This window comes from Pezoporus flaviventris, unplaced genomic scaffold (assembly GCF_033815535.1).
Source record: "Pezoporus flaviventris isolate CSIRO_AGI_PZ_B2104156 unplaced genomic scaffold, CSIRO_AGI_Pfla_v1 ptg000096l, whole genome shotgun sequence".
Lineage (NCBI taxonomy): Eukaryota > Metazoa > Chordata > Aves > Psittaciformes > Psittacidae > Pezoporus > Pezoporus flaviventris.
In genome coordinates, this window is record NW_026892644.1 from 2394885 (window position 1) to 2410220 (window position 15336).

Consider the following 15336-nt stretch of genomic DNA (forward strand, 5'->3'; position numbering starts at 1 on the left):
TGCAGTTATTTCTCCACCATCTGAGGTTATGGGGCCATAGGATACCTCAGGCACTGGGACAAACCAGATTGCGTGGTTCTTTTGATACCCATCATGGTGCAGAATAATCCCAACATACAGAGTATACTGAGGCACGCAGACATTCCCAGTCCATTTGGACATCTTAGCTGCATTACCTAAAGGACACAGAATTATAGAGGGGAGTTTCTTGAGATGCTGCATGGGTGTCTAATGCTAATTGTGTAATCAGATACTGAGTTCAGTCTGGCCTTTCACCACCAAATGATCCCACTCCCAGTAAGTAACTGAAAAGCTTGGCTAGCCAGCCAGCTAATGCTTGTGGCACACCTGGCTAGGGCTACAAGCTGACTCGGCAGCTTGCTGGCAGTCCCTGGACAATACGAGGAGGTGATCCTCAGTCCATCCCATGCAGATAATGTAAACTACCTTGACACTGCCAAGTCATTCCCTCTGCTGGGAAGTAAGCTGCAATGACAATGGAATGACTAAATAGGCTTGGTAGAGCTAGGTGGCTCTGGCTTATAGAGATTTGGGTGATCTGGTGAGACACTTGTCTCATCAGTGTTTTGATATACACATATCTTGTGAGCTCAGGCACAGTGCTACGTGTATTGGTTCATGGCTTTCATCCTCATAAATGCTGTTCTTCATGCAATGTTTGAGGGAATAATCATATCTGATGAGTTTTTACCCCCTCTATTCCAGCTGATAGTGTTGCCCCAGCTGAAAGTAAGGAGACATATCATCTAAAAATTCGTACGAAAATTAACACACTTTGACCTTTACATTCACCAACAGAGGGTCCAGATGGGAGAGAAACCCCTTAGGTTCTGTGAATGTGGAAGGGTTTTGATAGGAATTCTGACCTGACAGCATCAGCTGGTTCACACTGGAGGGAAGCCTGATCTGGGTACTCCGTGTGGGAAGAGCTGGAGCCAGAATTCATCCCTTACTCAGCATCAATGTACACACCGCAGCAAGAAATCAACACCTGAATGGTGTGCTGTGAGTCCTGCAAGACAGGCACTCCTGCCCCACAGATGGGATAAAAGTGAAGATATCTAAGCCACTGTTGGGAGTCTTGGAGGGAATATGTGGCATAACCCCAGACACTTCAGAGAACAATCTGACAGTGCTTCAGTGCAGTGGAGTAAAAGTGGCTGGGTGTGAGTATGCTATTAAGAAGATAGGCCTTGGGAGGTAGTGTTGGTTCTGTGAGAATCACTAATGAGGGAGGAGGAGGTCCAGGGAAGGGGGAACCCTGAAGTGGTGATAGAGAAAGAGATAAAAAAAAGGAGCAGATTGAGTGAAGTCAGCAGGACAGCAAATGGCATCTTTGGGGTGTTAAGAAAGCTATCTGGGTGCTGGGTAAGCAAAGAAAGCACCTGCCCAAAACAGGAAAGAAGGTAACTTTATGCTCGCTCTGTTCTGAAAAAGCATGGTACAACATACTCTGGAGTTATTATGAATCATTATTTGCACTTCATTAGTCACTGTTAGCTGTACCCTGTAAGTACTTTAGATCCTAGGCTACATTAAGACCTTACAAGGATTTGTTTCCCTCAACTTCTGTCCTTTGACAGAAGTCGAATATCTAGATCTCATGTCTACCACCTTACAGCTCTGACAAGCTAAACCTTAAGCAACTCGTTGTCTTTGGTCTTTGATTTTTTATTCTCTTAGATGCTTTGGAATTCACCAGCAGATGTGAAAATTTCAGAAGAGACAGAAGAGACTCTGGCTGTGACAAATGTATGGCCAACACAGGACAAGCGCATGGTCTCTACCTCAGCCAGTTTACAATCTAAGCCTCTAAGGTAATGTAGCAAGTGTTTTTTCTAAGGTAAAAACCCCACTCTTTTTATAGGGTCACTCTGCTTTTATGTTTTACTTTCAGTATTATTCTTGTGCCATTCTTAATTAAATGCAAAGAAAACTAAAAATACCACACAGTGTGAATCACAAAAAAGGGCTCTTTTGTGTGTTAAGGACAAAAGCTTACTTCATGAAAAATGTGCTCATAGAAAACAATCCTTCTTCAGTCTGCCCTTCCAACAACAGAATCATAACTCCAGACAAACAACTCTTCCTCACCCCAATGTGGACTGTTGTATTTTTCTCTGCAAGCTCACATCCATATTTACAGCCCATCATATGGGAAAGGTTTCGTTTTCCATGACTGAGGTGAGTGAGGGGCATGGGGAAACCCTCTTCTGGCATAAAATGGGTTTTATACCACCTCACCATCGAGAAGGTGATTTCAATAACCTCATTCTCTGTTATTAAATTTGTGGGCCATTATAGGATTCATATTAAGTTTAGGGTTTTCACAAAAGCCACCATGAGTGGCCTAGCTGGGTTTTGGTCTTGTGTTACCATGGGCCAAAAAGAATATGCATTTCAAGACCTAGCAAGGTCACTGATATTAAGGATCAGAAACTCGGTGAGAGTTCGGTTACAGTAAGGGTTCAGTCACGCAGAAAATGAATGTGACCAGGGCAGTGCTCTCCAGGTAGACCCTGACAAGGGATGTTATCCTGGGCCAACACCACGCAAGTGGAGAACCATAGCATTAATCTCACTGCAATTTTTGTAGTAGGGTGAGGGTATGGTTAGGACTGCGTGATGAGGGTGGCAGGATGGGTGGGAGATAAAAGGGCCAACCTTGGCCCTGCTTCTGCAGTGTAGGGGAAGAAGAGGGATCAGGTAAAATCCATAGAAAAGAGGTTTCTCCTGTTGCTGTCAGGAATGGGAGAAATAATTGTTGCACTACAGGAGAGGGTATCCCAGGTGGTAGGATTTGCTTCCTGTGCCTGACAACCTCTCTCTGTCTAGGGAAAGACTGAGGACTGTTTCTTTGGGCTACAGAAACCACCACAGATCCAGAGTAAACAACCAGTCTGCAGCCCCATGCATCTCCCTGCTGATGTGAGCCAGTTTGACTTCTATGCCTTGAGCTGAATGAGGGGCTCTCGTCTCCTGTGGCTGAAATCACAGAGATTTTGCTTTGAAAAAGCTGAAACTATAATAAACCAGTAGATCTTTCTTGAACACTCTCACAGAAAGCTTTAATAGGCACCCAGTGCAACTGCTTGTCCGAGCCCAACAAAAAATATCTGAGGGAGGAAAAGGTGTGTTTTTAAACCTATTGGTTTGATGCTATACAGACTTCATCGGTGTACAGGATCACGTGAAACAGTCTAGTATTTGTGTTAATGGCATCTCACCTGAACACAGCCGGGAGACAGTCAGGAACAGCTTCCCAACAGGGGGCACTACGTTATTACATATAAAGGCTTGGAGATCTCCACCTCAAGGACTCCTCGCATGCGAAGACACAGAATGTGGAGCAAGGCACATTTCAGCTTTGTTTGTCCTCCCCTACAAAAAAAAAAAAAAAAAATAAGCTGATGAAAAATTACTTCGTTTATTTCATTAGAAGTTACACTATTATATGTAATTATATCCACCAAAATAGTCAAAACAAAACCCACAAACCCTATGTCAAGGTTGCAGGGAGAATGCAGAGTTCCTGAACTTTTAAGTGCTTGATTTCACAGGCACTCAAGAGTCTGTTAATACAAGCCAGGGACTTTTGTGTGCAATTTGTTAATTAACAGGGAATCATCTTTATTGGTGCATGGGACAGATTAATTTGTCTGTGGGCTGGATTTTGTGTCTAGCCAACAAGAGGAAGGAAAGTGAAGGGCTGGTCTGAGTCATTACTACTGACCTATACCACAAGCAACAACACACGGACATTATCGTAAGAGGATCTCAGCTAGGAAGAAGTAGCTTCCCAGCACAGTGGTTTCCGAGTGAGCATGGATGGGCAGGAACGGGGTTGTGGCAGAGGCAGCGCTGCTGTTTGAAGCACAGGGGAAGACTTTAGAATGTCATTCTCCCACCTGCACTGCACACACCGAGGTGCTGCAGCTGCCTGCAAGGGTGAAAAGCTGCACATGGGCATGTGCAGTGCTTTCTGTATCCAGCTCCTACGCAGCAAGATCCTCCCTTTCAGGTTGAACCAGAAGATTATTTGGCAAGCCCCTTGGAGGCAGCATACTTCTGCTTTCATTTTTGCTCTCCATGCTGAGGTCCTAACTATAGTTCAGTGTTTGAGCAGCTCCGTACTACAGTAAGATTGCTTGCAGTGGTGTGACTTTGTATTCCACCTGTCCCTTACAGTGATTTATTTCTGTAGCTCACAGTTGCACAGAAAGCCTGAAGAAACAACCACAGGACAGCTGTCCTACCTGAATCTGAAGAGAGCAGAAAGAAGGAATGAAATTTCCTAGTTGTTCTGATAGCAAATTGATTTATTTGTGGTCAGCAGGGCTGACCACAGAGGGCTTTGAATGTCACATACCCCCCAACTTATGTTATTGCCATGAAAGCCATATATGAGAATAGTACAAAGGCTTGCCTTGGCAAGTTCTTGCCTTGGCAAAAGGAGTGGGAGTATCTTAAGAGTCCCACCAGTCTTTTCCTAGGCTTCTCAAAGGGTGCTGGAGTAAGAGAAAATGGAAAAATAGCCACTGTCACAGATCTTCTCTGTATAGGCCTTTTCTTACTTCTAAGGAAGGAGGAGAAACATCAGTGTGTGAAGTCCAGGTAAAGGGCAAGGCTGGTAAGAGACTCCAATCCAGCATTTACTGCATGTGTATGTGAGAGACACGTGTATGAAGTGGGCTGGGAAACAATTTACTGCACCAAGACATCAGGACTTTCATTCAGGTCTGCACAACGAATTAGCTGTGCCTAATTCAAGCAGTTAACTTCTGCACAGTTGCCCTCTCTGCCCCTCTGCTGCCACCATGCAGGAAGGACAGCTGGACATGACACTGACAAATTCCCTTTTGCCTGTTTGCTGATGCTGATCTCCACTGGTTTCTTCCATCCCAAGAGGCCAAGTTCACAGGCCATCCATCCTGCCAGTCTGCAGGGAGAACGTGATTCTTAGACATAGATCAAGAGTACTGCAGGAGTAAAAAGAGGAAATTACACCTTTGAAGTGTCCAGGCTATGAATTACAGCCATGTAGCCAGAGCCGTGGAAAAAAAAGCACATAAGAGCAAAGCTGTTAGCAAATTAGTCTCCTATTCAGGGAAGGCAATAACCAAGATGGGGCTTTTAAGAACTGGATCGCAGTCAGGCAGCTGCAGCCTCACTGTCTGGACCAGACTTTGCAGTATCCTCAGGAAGCTGCTACTCCCCTGCACTGCAGCCTGCAATGTTCTCAGCTGTTCTTGCAGATCTCTGAAGGCCAAGCGTACTGGAGATCAACACAGGATTTGGGGAAAAAATAGCTTTTTCCTCTTGCAGAATCACACACACAGAAATTGAGAGCGCTGCAGGAAACCAAGAGCTGCCTCCTAAAGCCTCCCTGGGAGATACAACAGAGGATTTCAGCCTGTGAGAGGCACCTGCCAGGAACAAGCAATAACCAGAATATCCTTTGCATAGAGCATCTCAGTGAGGAGGAAGCGTAAGCCAAAAGATTTCCTTAAAACTGTAACTGAGCTAGAAATTTCCTGTGTCAATTGGTGTAAAAGAACAGCTGTTTGGAAATGTTTGCATAACTGACTTTCGTTAAGATTTTTCAGAAGTTGTTTGTGGTATTTCTGGATAGCGAGACCAATGTTGTGTGTTCTGGATTAACAGGAATTAACACTTTTGATGACAGAGTAGAGGCAAAGCCCATTAAAAGCTTTCCTCTCTTTCTCCTTGTCTGACTACTCATTCCCCAGTACAAATTGTTTTTCTCCATAATGTGCTTTAGTCCTTTTGGAGGCACCTTAATAATATATAGCACCATTTTTTCATCTGTTGGGTTTTTTTTAGGATCCTTGTTCACAGATATTGCCTTTGTCTTTCTTAGTTCCCTTTTGTAGATCCTCTTCAGGTAACCCATGGACCTCCTGATGTGTGTGGACAACACACCAGAAATTACTGCAATAGTCTTACTCAGTAAAAGACATGTACACCAACATTCAGTGTAAAGTACCAAGGAATGCTGTCATGGCTGTTCTTGGTCATTAACCATCTTTTCCCTGCACTACTTCAAGCTCTACATTTTGGAAAAAATTGTTTCTCAAGCTCATGTTATTTAGCTGCAGGGACACTCCCATATAGATGTCCACATATTAATCAGGTCGGAATAGGGCTTGAAAAGCCATACATTCAACAGGAAGGAATGTGATGTCCTATTGCATTAGGTATATCAAATGTTAACTTTTGCAACTTTGGCTGAGGAAAATCTTTCTAGCAATGTAGAAACTTAGACTGCAGTATGTAATCTTTAAAGGCTGGGCAGCGGCTTCAGAGAATATACCCCATTTAGTTATAGGTCCTTTTTTCCCCCAAAGAATAAAAAGAAGCTATAATTTCAAAAAAATGTGCTATATATTTAATTTAGTCTAAGAAGCTTCCTGCTTTTACAAGAAGTCCATTATTTTATTAATCTTGGGAAAAAAAAAGGATGCAATATTGAACGGGACTTTAGCTTTAAGCTGTTTCCTTCTGTCTTTTCAAATAGCATGTAAGGCAATAAATCTGAAGTTTTAGGTTGTGTTTTGCTGTAGCTGATCATATGAAATCCTGTGCAGAAGCTATGTTGTGTGGATTTTTTCTTCTTTCTTTGGTTTGTACCTAATGCTGTGAGCCATTCACATTAGTTTGTCCTGCCTCCTGCTCAGCTAACAATATTTGTAACATGTGAGGCTATTTTGCCTGCTTTTGCTATTGGAGACTTGCCATTCCTGGCTCCAATTCAACCAAAATCAGGGAAGGTCAAGGAAACCAGCATCTGCGCTGTGAAGCCCATACCTTTCTGAAGCCCTGGCATGAGCAGTCATTTCCCTTGACAACAGTCCAGATTTCAGTGAAAGAGCTGTGGTTGTAACTGGGAAAACTCAAAAGCCTCGACCAAGCACTCATCTTCAAAGAAAGAACTAGTTTCTTGCCTTTTAAAACAGGAAGTAGCTTATAATCAAGGGAACTGTTGGGCAGCATCAGGCTAAATGACTGTATGCAAACAAAATACACTTTTGCATCTTATGTGGCTGACAGGCAGGGACTCTCCAGACAAGCCCTTACCCTTATGCCTCTGACAGCAGCCTTTGTCTCTAGCTGTCAGTCTGAAGTCTCATCCATTTGTTGTTTATATTTTCCTGGCAGCACCTGTAAGGAAGTGGGGTTTAGCAAGCAACCCATTTAGGACAATGGCCCTATTTGCACATCAGGCAAGACCACTGCTATTATTTTGGGAGAAATTTGTACAACACACTAAATGGGCCATTTATTTTTAATCCATCCTACCAATGTAGATCTTCATAGTAACTGGCACATAGTTCATCATGAGGTAAAACTATCACTCCGTGGCAAATAGGTATCCATTTGGACAGAGTCCCTGCTGCTTTTTGTATGGAAAAAAAAATAAAAAAAAGGATGAGGTTGAATAAGGATTATAAAGATATATAATTTAAGTGAATTATTTTTCTCCTGGTTTTATTCTGTAAGAGCAAACAGAAAGTGTCTAGGTCACTGCAGACTAGTTGGAATTCCCAGGAGAGAAAGCCCATTTCAGTCTATAACTGCTCCTCTCAGCATGTATGTGCTCTTTGACAATATGTATTTTTGTCTTAGAGCTACTATTATTAACTCAGATTATGTTGTATGAATGTGGGCTTATAACTAGTTTCACATAGGAAAGCAGCTCTAGCCATATTACCTGAAGGACTTTCCCAGTTCTTCATTTTCCTAATCCTTTCTGTCATAGCCACCTATCCCTGGATATATGCTGTAACAAGTTTCAGGAAAGTTTCCAGAAAACAGTACTTGCCTATGTGAAGTCCATGGTCTCCTGAATGCCCTGGGATAAATGCCAGACAGCAACAGGAGTTCACAGCTGCATCCACAACTGTCACTGAAGCAGATTCCCAGACTATGACAGGCCCAAGCTCACTTCCACAAATGAAGAACTACTGTTAAGTAAAGAAAGAAGCAAAAGCTAAAAATACTGCTCTTTCTTAGCTGCTGTCAAGGGGGAAAATCAGAGCATGCACCTTATGGTAAGGATACACCTTAGCCTGAATCAGCAGGTTCAAACTCATATCTCTGAGAAACGGTTTACACACTGACACACCTTAATATTCCACTGTATCCTCTGCCCTAAGAGACTGAACCCAAAGGGACAGTTAGAGGAACATAAAACCACTTTCAATATAGCTGTATTCAAGATAAAACCAAAAAACACTGGTGAACTGTGCAATCTGCCATTTTGTCCCCTCCTTTATTCCAGCATCTGCTGTCACTCAACAGGCGCTAGCACTTACAAATCCAACAGGAAATGGGACCTGTGCTACCAAAGCTGAGCTGAGGTCTGGGAGAGCCTGCACTTCTCTCAGTGTGCTGGAGAAGAGCCTGTGAAAATGCAGTGCTGCATACTGGGACTCTGCTAACTGCTGAGAGCAAGCTATAAATAAGGGGCAGGAAAGGAGATGACTGAATTTCAGAAGGACTGTTACTGCTGGGTGTTCACAGCAAGCCTTGGAGGAAATGAAGGAAACAGCCAGGACCTGACTCACTGGGGATGGGTGTTTCACTTGCTGCTTGTATAAACTTAACTTTGGTTCAGCTTCCAAACTCAGCATTGTGTTTCTTGCCATTCTTACGATGTTTTTTCTTGCCATATACACAGGTTTGCATCTGTTTGGAGTAAGGTATAGCTACTAAATATGCCCAGGGAAGTTATTTGTTTTTCCAAGGAGTGCAGGCTCAAGCAAATGATTTTAGCTAATTTTAGGAAGAACTTCAGATTCCTTTCCCCTTACAAGCACCCCCCCCAATACTTCTGATATGTCAGCATCTTACCTAAGTGTTACTAAAACCTGCCAGATTTTGTCTTGTCTGTCTGGCTTTTTCCATTTACAACCACATTCTTTGCATACAGTACGAGTTAAACCCAGAATAATGTGTGCTATGGAGTGGTGAGGATGGGAAAAGGCAGGACTTGAGCTGGACATGATGCTTACCAGGATGATGTCTGAGTGGGAGGTTAGTGTCTGAACTGCCTCTCAGCCCACTGAGGTTGCAGTGTGCTCAGTCAGTACAGGGGCACTGCAAGAAGGAGAACATCAGGGTACAGCACCCTGCTCCTGGTACTGCCAGGTCTCACTGGAATATGTTTCCTTGGATACAAAGCGACATGCCAGGTACTCAGTTGGTGCAACTTGCCATTTGGTGGGCTGAGAGAGCAGACAATGCAGCCCAACCCATGTGGGACACCTCTGCAGTAATTTTGCATGGGTCCACACAGAAGATAGGAGTCCAGCTCCCACCCAGTTAGGGAAAAAGATCTTGGCCCACAGAAGGATTTAGCTATTGTGATACTGAGAGCTGCACATTATGACTTCAGGCACTTCTTCACCCTATGTAATATAAAAAGAAAAGTTAAGCATTCAAACTTCCTATGCAACAGACAGGGAAAGCAAGGTACCTCAGGATATGATTCATAAAAGCAAATAGAAAATTGCCTCTGCAGCTGCTGGAGGTGCCAAAGGGAGGGTAAAGGTTAAGCCCTTCTTAGACAATGAGATGTCCTTTTCTGAATGACAGAGGTGCCATTTTCTAGTCAGGATGCCCAACTCCAGCCTGCTGCTAGGAACTTAGAAAATGCAATAGGAAGAGGCATCGCCTGTTTATGTAATGTCCCAGAGGTTTTGAGCACCAACTCAAAAGAGACATGATCCAGAGCTGATTTCCCCAGTCTCTTGACTTGCGGGAATTTGAAGCATCCCTTTCCTCTCTGCTGACAGTAAACACAATGATGTGGAACAGGAATCTCAACTGCATTAGCTGATCCGCTATGATGAAATAATCCATGCACATAAATGAATGAAAGCATTAATTGAATCAGAAAGCAGCAGCAAGCATGAGTACAACTGTGCTGGTGGCTGGGTAGGGCTTTCACTGTGCTGCTTCTTGGGGAAGTTTTCCTGCCTGGGAGACCCCCCAGAGATTATGCAGGGAAGGACAGGTTGAGGGCTGCATGGGTGTGGACTACAGGGCTTCTCCAGTGGCTGGTTCCAGCTCCTCTCCTCTTCTGCTGAACTCTTCAGAGCATGTCCTGGAGGATACACACCTGCAAGCCTCATTACATGATTAGGAGAAAAAGGCTCGGCAGAGGTGACACCAGATTATCAATCTGAGGAGAAAGAGAATGTAATATAGATAATGCCTTCCTCAGTCACCTGTCTGCATAATTCTTTGCCCACCTTGCAATCTTTGCAAATATATATACTGTGGTAAAGTGCATTCTCACATAAATGCTGTATTCCTTTAAGCAAATCCAGGAATCTATGCTGAAAAAAACAAAATTGAGGCAGCGGACAATGAAGCAACCTACTCTGTTTATTTGGCATGGAATGAAAACCCCAAAACTTCTGAGCTTTCCCCCTTTTTTTTTTTAAATGAGCACAATAATCAACTGTGTCAAGGTTTCCCTTTTCCTGCTACTCCCAAACACACGTTGTCTTTCATCTACTTGTCCTCCCATTTTTTTTCCCTTTATGTATGCCTTTCTTTGCCATGCTCTGTTCCACAATCACACGTGACGGAAGTCTCCCTATGGACCCTATTGCTACAGTCAAACTGGCAGACAGGGACAGAATTTCCCTTATAGGGAACTGATATGCTGGGCCCTTTTCAGTCCACATCTAAGCACAGCAACCAGAGAAAGCTTTGATGCAGACAGGGCTCCTCAGGATATTGACCTGTGTACCTAGGAGAGATAGGATGCCTGAGAACGGTAGCTGTGTGTTCAGGTTTTAATACGGAGTTTTTCTACCCACATCCTACTTAGATCCTTCCGAATCCAGGTGTTAAATCTATTTACATTTATTTGACAGATCTCAGGTGTGATCTTGGGATCTCCAAGCCCTGCCACGTGTGGCAAAGGGACAACTCTCCCAATGCCAGGCACTTTTCTTTAAAACCCCTACTGCCCGTTGGGAGGGAATACAAACCAGGAGGGTACAGGCATGCAAAGTTAAGGAGTGACCTTAAGGAGCAGTAATACAAGAGACTCAGGTAAAGAGAAAGAACAACAACCAATCAAACAAAACCATTCAAACCCTCCCCCTTCCTCTCTCCCCCCCCCCCCCCCCCCAAAAAAAAAACAAAACCAAACCCCCACCAAAAAAAGAAAAAAAAAAAACAAACCCCCACCAAAAAAAAAAAAAAAAAAAACACCAACAAAACCAAACCAAACCCAACAGCAACAAAAACAAACAAGAAAACGAAAGAAAAACTCTTCTTTTTCTGGAGCCAGTCCGGGGACCTGGGATCAGTAGGTCAGGTGTACCCGCTCTGCTTTCACCCTGGAGGCAAAGCAACCAAGGGGTAAGCGCTCTATTCCCCATGCCCAGGGGAGGCACAGTTATTGTCCCCGTTGCAATTAAACGTAAATATATAAATTAATTAGTTAATTTTGAAAAAGGAAAGTTACCTAAACACCTTGCAGTGAGGCTTGCAGAGGGCGCGAAGGGCTGCGCCCAGCCGTGGACAGAGGCCGCGAACAAGGGGTCGGAGCCACCGTCGCGTCCCGCTCTGGCCCTCCGTCGGCGGCGGCTTCGCCCTGCCCCGCGCCGTCGGAGCGCGGCTCGCTGCCGGCCGGGCTCGCCCCGCACGCCAATCAGGGCGGCCCGCCTGCCTTCCTGTAGGTGTGCCCGGCTCACCTGGGAGCCTCGGCACTCATGACATACCTGCGGCCCCGCGGGCGGCGGGGAGACTGCGGCCGGCTGCTGAGGACGAGGGGGGGCGGCGGAGGAGGCAGCGGCGCCAGGGCGAGCAGCGCTAGCCCCGGCACGGCGATGTGAGCCCGGCGCAGGTAAGCGCGGCCGGCGGGGGCGGCGCGGCGCGGCCCGGCGGGAGCGGCGCTGCCGTGTTCCCGGGAGAGGCGGGGTGAGGCGCGGGCCTGGCGCCGGATCCCCGCGGAGCTCGGGCCGGGCCGGAGGAGCGGCTGCTCCCCCCCCGAGCCGGAGCGGCGGGCAGGCTCGGGGAGCGGATGGGAGGGCTGCCCACCATTTTAGGACCCGAGGGGGACTGGGCGGAGGGATCTCCGGGGACGTGAGCTCTCGCCCCACCCGCGGCGGGCCTGCTGCGCTCCTCTGCGGGGCCGGGCCCGCGGCGCACAGGTGTGGGTGCCCCTGGAGGGCCGCCGTCGGGTCCCGGAGAGCCGCTCCCGCCGGCGGGGCGCTGCGTGAGCTCCGGTGGGCCAGTGCCTCCGGAGGGGGAACGGGGGGCGGGGGGGTGGGGGCGTCTCCTGCCGGCCCCGGGCAGGCGGCGGGGGCGGGGGGGGCAGCTTTCGAGGAGGCCTGTGCGGGACGGCAGCGCCCGTTCCCCGCCCCGCTCCTCCTGTTGCCGGCAGCAGGTAGGGCCCGACGCACAGGCCCGGTCCCAGGCGCAGCTGCCAGCAGCCTGGCAGAAATGGTGCCTCCCACGCCGGAGCGAGGTCCTACGGTGCTTGCTGGGGGTTCAGCTCCGGGAGTCCCGGCGCAGAGCTTGAACTCTGGACACCGTGTTGTTTTCTTCCTTGCTCTGCTGGCTGGCGCCTTGTGACTTTTATGGCCTGTCGCGGAGGGAAGGGAGGAGAACGAAAAGGAGAGGTACTAGCTTCCCATCTCCGTCCTGCAGCCTCTTCGGAGCCTTGCCACTGCAGCAGCTCTGGTGGCAACCTCAGGACTCCAAACAACATGCTGCAGGGACTTCTGAGCTCTCACGGTTCTGGCCTGACCCATCTACCCCCAGCACCCGTGTCATCCTAGCGCTTGGTGCTTCCTCTATTCCTAGAGGTTGGATAAGACCTGGATCAAACCTGGTAGGGAATACAGAGCCAGGGAAGGCGATCTGAGCTCGACTAAACTGTATTGACTTCTTGCAGACTTGGCCAAGTCTGGAGCTGCTGGATGGGGATGCTGTTGGCTTCTCCTTGAGCTGTGTGCCTGGTCCTCTGACCAAACCACATCTGTAGCATGTTAAAAGTTTTGTGACCTGATTCCATGGTGCTTTGGAGTTTCTCGTACCTTAAATGGCTTCTTGGAGATGGCTTGGATAAGGGCAGAGATCCTTTTAAAGGGCTGCATAGGAGGGAGGTGGCTTGGTTTGGAGGAATAATGAATGGGTGACCCAGATTTCAGACTGAATTGGGTGAGGAGGAGGCATCTGCAAATCGGACATGAAGTTGTACCAAATCTGAGTTCTTCTTAATTCTTGGTTATTGTTAATACTGGGAACAGCTCAGCTGGCTTCTGTATTTTGCCAGCTCTCAGTTGAGGGTAGCACTGAGCTGCATGTATAGTAGCAGAGCCATCTTATCAAATCTGTGAGGTTATACAATGTAATTGCAAGTGACAACAGTCAGCCAGGCTTGAGGCTGGTGCTCTTGCTGAAGCCCCTTGTTCCTGCTGTGTGAAATAGTGGAACCCAAATACTTCCTCTGGGAACCTCTTGTGCAACCTGAGAGATTTTGCTGGGAAGACTCTCTTCCCTGGGACCTTTTTTCTTTATTATTTCATCCTGTTAACTTTAGATAGGCATTCTTAATCTTGTTCTATTGACTCTTAATCTTACAGTTCACTTGTTTCAAGTGCTTTCTAGAGCTAGAGCCAAAATTTTTTTTTTTTTTTTTTTGTTTAACATATTCTACTCTGGAGTCTGGTTTAAAGTGGGCTGTTATATTTAATTAGTTTGTATTCATGCAAATTACATTCACTCTCCATGGTTATCCCAGACAAAGTTTAAGAAATAGCCTGCAAGGGGTTTGAAATTCATAATCAGAATCAGACTTTTTTCCAAGAATATTTGATTCTAAGGCTTACCATGCTTTCTGTCATCTGGTATCTTTCCAGTTTGATGTTGGCTGCTTGGTTACTGTGTAGCTAAGTTATACATAGCTAGTTTATTTCTGTAGTCATGCCTGGTAAATTCTGTGATTCCTTTCAGCTTTGCAGCTCCCCGCTGAACTCCTGTTGTATCTTTTAATGAAGTACTTAGAAGTGACTTTAGTGCAAGTATAGTTGCACTCTATCATTTAGGCACTTGGGCTGTACAGAGGGAAATTGTTTCCCTTTTCTGAGAGATGAGCAGTTGATGTTCATAGTATCAGCCATTTGGGGACAGATGCCTTATTCTGACCCCTGTCAGGTATTTACATTCCCAGCTGGTTATCACTGCATCGAATCCAAAATTCTATTGAAAAGTACCCAGTCTTGATTTCAAGATACGAAGTGATAGACTGCACTGGTTCCCCAGGTAAATTATTCCAATGGCTGATTACCCTCGCTAATTTCTTATCTCAGTCTTTCCAGCCTGGTTCCTAACCACAAAGTCTTGCTACAAATTTTTGTGCTAGATCAGAGAGCCTGTTGCTGCCAGGATGACACATTCCAGCAAAAAGGTGGCCCCTTGTACCACCAGCTTACAGTTGTTGCCTGTGCTAACCTCTTGCTTCTGGGAAGAGCTGTAGTCATAGGGGCACTGGTATGATTTAGAGCAGCAGCTAACTGTGCCTGTTTATGGTGTCTGTGCTCAGACAGGGCTTTCTGAGAAATGTAACTGAATAACTTGCGTTGCTTGGAGTACAGCTTCAGGTGATGGCTAATCCAGTGTAACTACAGGCTGCTGCTGAAGGAACAATCAGTTCTCATCCAGTCCTGACTGCAGGCTCCTGCTGCTTCCCTTGGATCGGATCTAGTGACCAAGTGGCCTCAGATCAATTCAATCACTGCTCCAACTGAAAATTAACCCACTTCCTTAAACAAAAACTGTGATCTGGAAGTTGGATCAGCCTGCTTGGTGGCCAGATAGTGCTAGGTCTGATGCAGAAGGGTAGCATGCCACTGGGCATGAGTAACATGGAGAGGGACTACCTCTTTCAGGAGCAGCTCCATTCCTGTGCAGGATTGGATGCAAGAGGGAGTCATACATTGAGTTCCTATGTTTCTATGCTTGGATAAACAGGCTGTGGTTGCACAAATCCTCTCGAGCTGGCACTGCTGTTGAAAGAAGCCGTCATGCCTACCTGTTCTCATCCACATCTGTTACCTGCTCTGGTGCATTGTGAGACCACACACGTGCCTATACAGCCGAAAAAGAAAGGGCACTGTTGGACTGGGAATAAGGGCAGAGGATGGAACTCTATTGGCAAGCTGAAGAGGCTGGGGACACAGGAATTGTCACAAGCATACCTTAGCTTAAATCTTGATGGAAGCTAGTGTATTTTTTTCACCTTCCCACTGCAGCAGGTGTGTGAGA

The 15336-nt window shown here is 46.3% G+C and overlaps 2 protein-coding genes and 1 long non-coding RNA gene across 8 annotated transcripts in view; 2 read left to right on the top strand and 1 right to left on the bottom strand.

Moving 5' to 3' along the window:
* Positions 1–818, top strand: part of LOC133281143 (zinc finger protein 436-like) — a 20529-nt gene extending 19711 nt beyond the window's left edge. Inside the window, exon 3 of the transcript XR_009747393.1 lies at positions 727–818. The gene's annotated coding sequence lies outside the window, so the exon portion shown is untranslated. The remainder of the gene's footprint in view (positions 1–726) is intronic.
* Positions 1–11928, bottom strand: part of LOC133281144 (uncharacterized) — a 16488-nt gene extending 4560 nt beyond the window's left edge. Inside the window, exons 1-4 of one of the 5 annotated variants that reach the window (XR_009747399.1) lie at positions 11787–11928; positions 10299–10385; positions 9363–10173; positions 8098–9141 (exon numbers count right to left, since the gene is read on the bottom strand). This is a non-coding gene — a long non-coding RNA (uncharacterized LOC133281144). Of the gene's footprint in view, positions 1–3332; positions 3403–7631; positions 8004–8097; positions 9142–9362; positions 11139–11786 lie in introns of those variants that run through there. The other 4 variants (XR_009747396.1, XR_009747397.1, XR_009747398.1 and 1 more) reach the window with 4 other exon arrangements.
* The window catches only part of LOC133281141 (uncharacterized), a 35281-nt gene continuing 31488 nt past the window's right edge, over positions 11544–15336 (top strand). Inside the window, exon 1 of one of the 2 annotated variants that reach the window (XM_061476361.1) lies at positions 11544–11911. The gene's annotated coding sequence lies outside the window, so the exon portion shown is untranslated. Of the gene's footprint in view, positions 11912–12094; positions 12219–15336 lie in introns of those variants that run through there. The other variant, XM_061476362.1, reaches the window with a different exon arrangement.